The sequence below is a fragment of the Garra rufa genome, chromosome 10, assembly GCF_049309525.1.
Source record: "Garra rufa chromosome 10, GarRuf1.0, whole genome shotgun sequence".
NCBI lineage: Eukaryota > Metazoa > Chordata > Actinopteri > Cypriniformes > Cyprinidae > Garra > Garra rufa.
Window position 1 is genome coordinate 7751014 of NC_133370.1, and position 5926 is coordinate 7756939.

At 38.4% G+C, this 5926-nt stretch overlaps 4 non-coding genes across 4 annotated transcripts; all 4 read right to left on the reverse strand.

The window, feature by feature from the left end:
- Nucleotides 1-377: 377 nt before the first annotated feature.
- Nucleotides 378-460, reverse strand: trnal-uaa (transfer RNA leucine (anticodon UAA)). The gene has a single exon. It is a non-coding gene; the product is annotated as a tRNA-Leu (tRNA).
- Nucleotides 461-2565: 2105 nt separating this feature from the next.
- On the reverse strand, nucleotides 2566-2648 carry trnal-uaa (transfer RNA leucine (anticodon UAA)). The gene has a single exon. It is a non-coding gene; the product is annotated as a tRNA-Leu (tRNA).
- Nucleotides 2649-4040: 1392 nt separating this feature from the next.
- Nucleotides 4041-4123, reverse strand: trnal-uaa (transfer RNA leucine (anticodon UAA)). Its single transcript has one exon. It is a non-coding gene; the product is annotated as a tRNA-Leu (tRNA).
- Nucleotides 4124-4744: 621 nt separating this feature from the next.
- Nucleotides 4745-4827, reverse strand: trnal-uaa (transfer RNA leucine (anticodon UAA)). The gene has a single exon. It is a non-coding gene; the product is annotated as a tRNA-Leu (tRNA).
- Between the last annotated feature and the right edge of the window lie 1099 nt (nucleotides 4828-5926).

Sequence of the window (5926 nt, forward strand, 5' to 3'; positions counted from 1 at the left end):
ACTTATTTATTTTATTATTATTAATATTATATTTTCTGTCTTCTCTGTATGTATTATAATGCTAATAAAGTACTTCGAAATTTTAAATTAATTAATTTCTATAAAACAGGCTACCTCATATACTTTTATAATCCGAATCTTTATTATTATGACATTATTATTGTGTTTTAGTAGTTTTAGTAGACTTGACAGCACTTTTATTTGACAGACTATATAATACAATACACTTGCTGACTGACAAATCCGCTGATAAATTCCTTGAACAAAACAAAAGACACATAAAACACTTCATTATATATCTGTCTTCATTATGCATTTAAAGTAATATTAACGCAAGTGCATAAGTCTACTTTTTTATTTACTTAAAGATTCGTTTCTACCAGGAGTGGGGTTCGAACCCACGCGGACATTTGTCCATTGGATCTTAAGTCCAACGCCTTAACCACTCGGCCATCCTGGTCATGTGCACGCAGTCCTGCAGCAGGTAAGGTCATTCCTGGCGAGACCACGTGTCCAGGGTCAGTACTTTAACATTTTAATATCACTATTTATCCCACGTATGTCAAGCAATAAGATTTGTTTATAGTAGTTGTTTGTAGTCACCTTTTTTCCTGTGTCCTCAAAAAATCTTTACTTTTAGTTGTCCAAACAAAAAGCTAATTAGACTTACAACATACATTAGCATCATGTTAATAATACAGTCCGCATGGAATAAACTAAAGCTTCCACTTGCACAAAATTAGAGTTTTAATTTTAGAGTTTTAATGATCAAAAATGCATATCAGTCTACTTTGTTGTGGTTGTTATGGCTAATCCATTTAAACAGTCAGGACAAATGTTGGATCAAGTTTCTTGATGAAGGGAACAGTGTTGTCAGAGAAGGACTGTAAGTACCTATTTACTCCATGATTAAACACAAGTATCAATATACTCAAATTTCAATCAACCAGTTGCATTTTGAGAAGCAGTATAAAAGGGGTAGTTCACTTTCAAAACAAAAACTTACTGTGCTCAGCCCCTTGTCACGCAAGATGTTGATGTCTTTCTTTCTTCCGTCGTAAAGATATTATGTTTCATTATGTTTCAAAACATTTCAGTATTTTCTCTCCATATAATGGACTTCTATGATGCCCACAAGTTTGAACTTCCAAAATGCAGCTTCAAAGGGCACTAAACCATCCCAGCCAGGGATGAAGGGTCTTATCTAGCGAAACAATTGGTTATTTAAAAAAAAACTGTAATATAAGTTTTAGATACTTTCTTCAAAATCATCCCACATCACTGCAGAAGTACCGACCCGGTGTTTACAAAGTGAACATGCAAAGAAGGTCAAACGCCCTTTACAAAAAAAGGTAAAACAGCGATGTAGTGTGATTTTGAAGTTGGAAGACAAAATGAGATGGGAGTTTTTCAACATACCCTAACTGTTATGAACCACAATACAAAGAGTTCACGGCATGCAGAACTAGACAAGATGAGTGTTTGAGGTTAAAAAGTATAAACTGTAAAAAAAAAAATGTTAGAAAATATCCAAATTACTTCACTGGGTAAAACTCTTTCTCTTTCTCATCTGGGATCGTTTAGAGCCCTTTGAAGCTGCATTTAAAGGTTGTATCAGCGATTTCTAGCCTAAAACATAAAGTGTCAAATTCAGCTGACCTTTATTCACGATCCGCTCGCTGCCTGCCCCATAAATTGTCTGTGAAAAAACCGCGTCTCTCTGGTCAGCCTAGGGTCCGAGATATGCCAAAAAAACAATCGGCGCTATCAACAATAACCACAGATAAACAAACCGTGTTCCAACCAATCAGCGTCAGGGGTTTGGTGTTGTGGACTTTCCTACTGGTGCAGGGATGTGAGGGAGGCGGAGCGAAAGTCCACAACACCAAACCCCTGACGCTGATTGGTTGGAACAATGTTTGTTTTTGCTGTGGAAAGGTTGGTAGTGCCGATTGTTTTTTTGGCATATCTCGGACCCTAGGCTGACCAGAGAGACGCGGTTTTTTCACAGACAATTTATGGGGCAGGCAGCGAGCGGATCGTGATGAAAGATAAGCTGAATTTTACACTTTATGTTTCAGGCTAGAAATCGCTGATACAACCTTTAAACTGCACTTTGGAAGTTCAAACTCACAGTCACCATAGAAGTCCATTACATGGAGAAAAATCCTGAAATGTTTTCCCTCAAAAAACATTTTTTTTTTACGACTGAAGAAAGACATGAACATCTTGGATGACAAGAGGGTGAGTACATTATCTGTAAATTTTTGTTCTGGAAGTGAACTACTTCCTTAAATATATTTGTTTTGGTTATTCGTTTTCAATAATCTCTTATCTTTGAATCTACTCCAGCTATTTTTCTTACTGCCTTTTTTAATCTCTCAGAGCACAATAAAGCTTCTACCAGGAGTGGGCGTTTAGCTGATTTATCTGGATCAATCAGAGCATCTTTTTGAATCAAGACCATCAGACAACAGCCTTGTGGAACTAATTGTTCACAATCTGCATCAAGTCAAGTCTGACTAAATCTTACACTAAACCTTATTTTGAATGGACTAAAGCTTCCACCAGGAGTGGGGTTCGAACCCACGAGGACATTTGTCCATTGGATCTTAAGTCCAACGCCTTAACCACTCGGCCATCCTGGTCTGAGTTAGACTCTTTCAGACTATTGTTTTTTTTTTAATTGTAAAATCTGGCCAGAGATGAACTGGTCCCCCGACTGAGCCTGGTTTCTCCCAAGGATTTTTTCTCCATTTCTGTCACCTGTGGAGTTTTGGTTCCTTGCCGCTGTCGCTTCTGGCTTGCTTAGTTGGGGACAGTTTCCAGCAATATCGTATACTTTTGAACTGAACTGACGATGATATCACTGAATTCATTGATGAACTGCCTTTAACTGAAAATTGATTATTTACAATAATGCGTTACTTACACACTATTGTGCTGTTTAAATACTGTGCAGTTGCTTTGACACAATCTGTATTGTTAAAAGCGCTATATAAATAAAGGTGACTTCACTTGTCTTGACTTGTAAAACAATCTAAAGGAAACCAGATAATCATACAGTCTCCTTAATTAGGGTGGCCAGATTCTAGTTGACCGATCTGGGCAATGCAGCGTGGCTTTTTGTAGTGGAGTAAGACCCTCAGGTGTTCCTATGACAATATCTTTACCTTTGGGAAAGGTTAAGTGTTGTTCACATTCTGGATTAAGTCACGACTCAGACTAAACAGTACACTAACCCCAGTTTTGACTTGTCTAAAGCTTTGAAAACACAAGGACATTTGTCCTTTGAATCTTACAACACATTACCCACTTAGCCATCCTGGTCCCATAGGGATGCTAATATGGTCATCTTTTAAATGGAGATGGAAAGAAAAACAATTAACAAGTAAAGTATCATTAAGTACCATGGCCACATTTGATCTGGGCAAAGCAGAGTGGTATGAGACAATCTGTTTTTTCTTTTATCTTGTGAAAACTGTGGTTCGCATTCTGAATCAACTGAAGTTTAAGGATAAACCTCACACTAACTCCTGTTTTGAATGGCCTAAGGCTTTTACCAGAGGGGGCTCAAACCCACATGGACATTTGTCCATTGGATCTTAAGTCCAACGCCTAAACCACTCGGCCATCCTGGTCTGAAATTGACTGTTAGATGGTAATCTTTCAAACATAAAACAATGCAAACTAAACAGTTAATCATAAAGTGTCCTTAACTAAGATCACCATGCTCTAGCTCAGGGGTGTCCAAACTCTGTCTTGGAGGGTTGGTGTTGTGCAGAGTTTAGCTTCACCTTGCCTCAACACATCTACCAAGAAGATTATAGTATGCCTTGTAAGAACTTGATTAGCTGGTTCAGATGTGTTTAATTGGGATTGCAGCTAAAGTCTGCAGGACAGTGGCCCCTAAGAAACAGAATTGGACACCCCTGTTCTAGCTGATAGATATGGACAAAAGAGTGACTTTTTGGAGTGGAGTAAAACCACCTAGTGTTTCTTTGACAACATTTTTATCAGATAATTTTACATAGAGTTTTTACCAGGAGTGGGGTTCGAACCCACGAGGACATTTGTCCATTGGATCTTAAGTCCAACGCCTTAACCACTCGGCCATCCTGGTCTAAAAATGTCTGTTAGATGGCAATCTTTCAAACATAGAACAATGCAAATTAAACGGTTAATCATAAAGGCCCGGTTTCCCAGACAGGGCTTAGACTAAGCCAGTATTAGACCATAGTTCAATTAGGACATTTAAGTAATTTTTATAAACATGCTCAGAAAAAAACATTACTGGTGTGCATCTTGAGACAAAACAAAGGCACTGATCTATTTTAAAATCAATCAGTGCAATTTTATTTCAGTTGAAATAACTCAGACTTACATTTTAGTCTAGGACTAGGCTCAAGCCTTGTCTGCGAAACCGGGCCAAAGTGTCTTTAATTAGGATCACCATGTCCTTGCTCAGGGGTGTCCAAACTTGGTCCTAGAGGACGGCTGTCCTGCAGAGTTTATCTCCAACTTGCCTCAACACACCCGCCTGGGAGTTTCTAGTATGCAAGACCTTGATTAGCTGATACGGGTGTGTTTAACCGGGATTGGAGCTAAACTTCGCACAACAGAAGCCCCCAAGGAGCAGGATTGGACATCCCTGTTCTAGCTGATATATATGGACAAAGAACTGTGCCACTATTGCTCATCTGAGGTTAAACCTTATGTACAGTTTCAAGCAGTCTAAAGTTTCTACCAGGAGTGGGGTTCGAACCCACGAGGACATTTGTCCATTGGATCTTAAGTCCAACGCCTTAACCACTCAGCCATCCTGGTCTTAATACAAGTTCTTTTTAATCTTTCTGAATAAAGTCTGTCACAGAAAGTCCTTCTATCCCAACCAGAACCATGTTACGGATTATATGTTTTTTAGATTTGCATTTTCAAATCTTTCTTCAAGAGTGTAAATCAAATGTAAATCAATGCAAATAATTATAAAATGTTTTTTTAACTTCCACCATGTTCCATCTGATTACTCTGGACAAAGTGCCACCACAGTTTTGCATAATCTGGATTAAATTAAGTCTGAGGATAAACCTTACGCACAGTTTTGAGTGGACTGTGTATAAACCTCCTTCTAAGAGGAGTGGGGTTTAAATTTACAAAGGCATTCATCCACTGGATCGTAAATCCAACACATTAACTACTCATCCATCCAATCGTTTTGCAAGTCTGTCATCTCAGTAAAACATGCAATGAATAGGATGTTTCTTTAAGTCAACTACTGAAAGAACCAATGCACATGTCACCATTCATCTGAGAAAAATATTTGAAAAATAACAAATTAGCACTGTTTAAGCAACCCTTCAACCTGTGCCAAGCATTCCTGCTGGAGATGGATGGCAAAAATCACACAACGGAACTTCAGTCATCAATTATACAAATTTAGCTAACATTCAAATGTATTTTTATGCACCTTTGCTTTTATTTGAACCCAGTTGTGTAATCTTGCGGTCTGCTTCACCAGAGATACTCAACAAGGAATGAAAACTGTGCCAAACAACTCATGTGCCAACCAATCGTTTTCCTTACAAAATCCCTAGAAATGTTTTCACCAATGTTGTGTTCAATTATTCACATTTAACAGACGACATCTCATCTCCCCCGAAACACCTGCCCCTTTTGAAAACTAAAAATAGGTATTATCTCATATTAAATATTGTGCATTAAACATGCGTCTGTCTACAAAAACAAAAGTAACTCACCTTAACAAAAATCCACACATCTCTGAAACGAGCCGGATGCATTTCACAAACAGCTGCTCATACGTTCAGCTGTGAAATTGGGTTACATTTTAAAGTCATTCCGAATGTGCGCGCACCACGACCCTGTGACGAGGACGCGCATACGCGCATCAGTCGAAAGGAGAGCGACT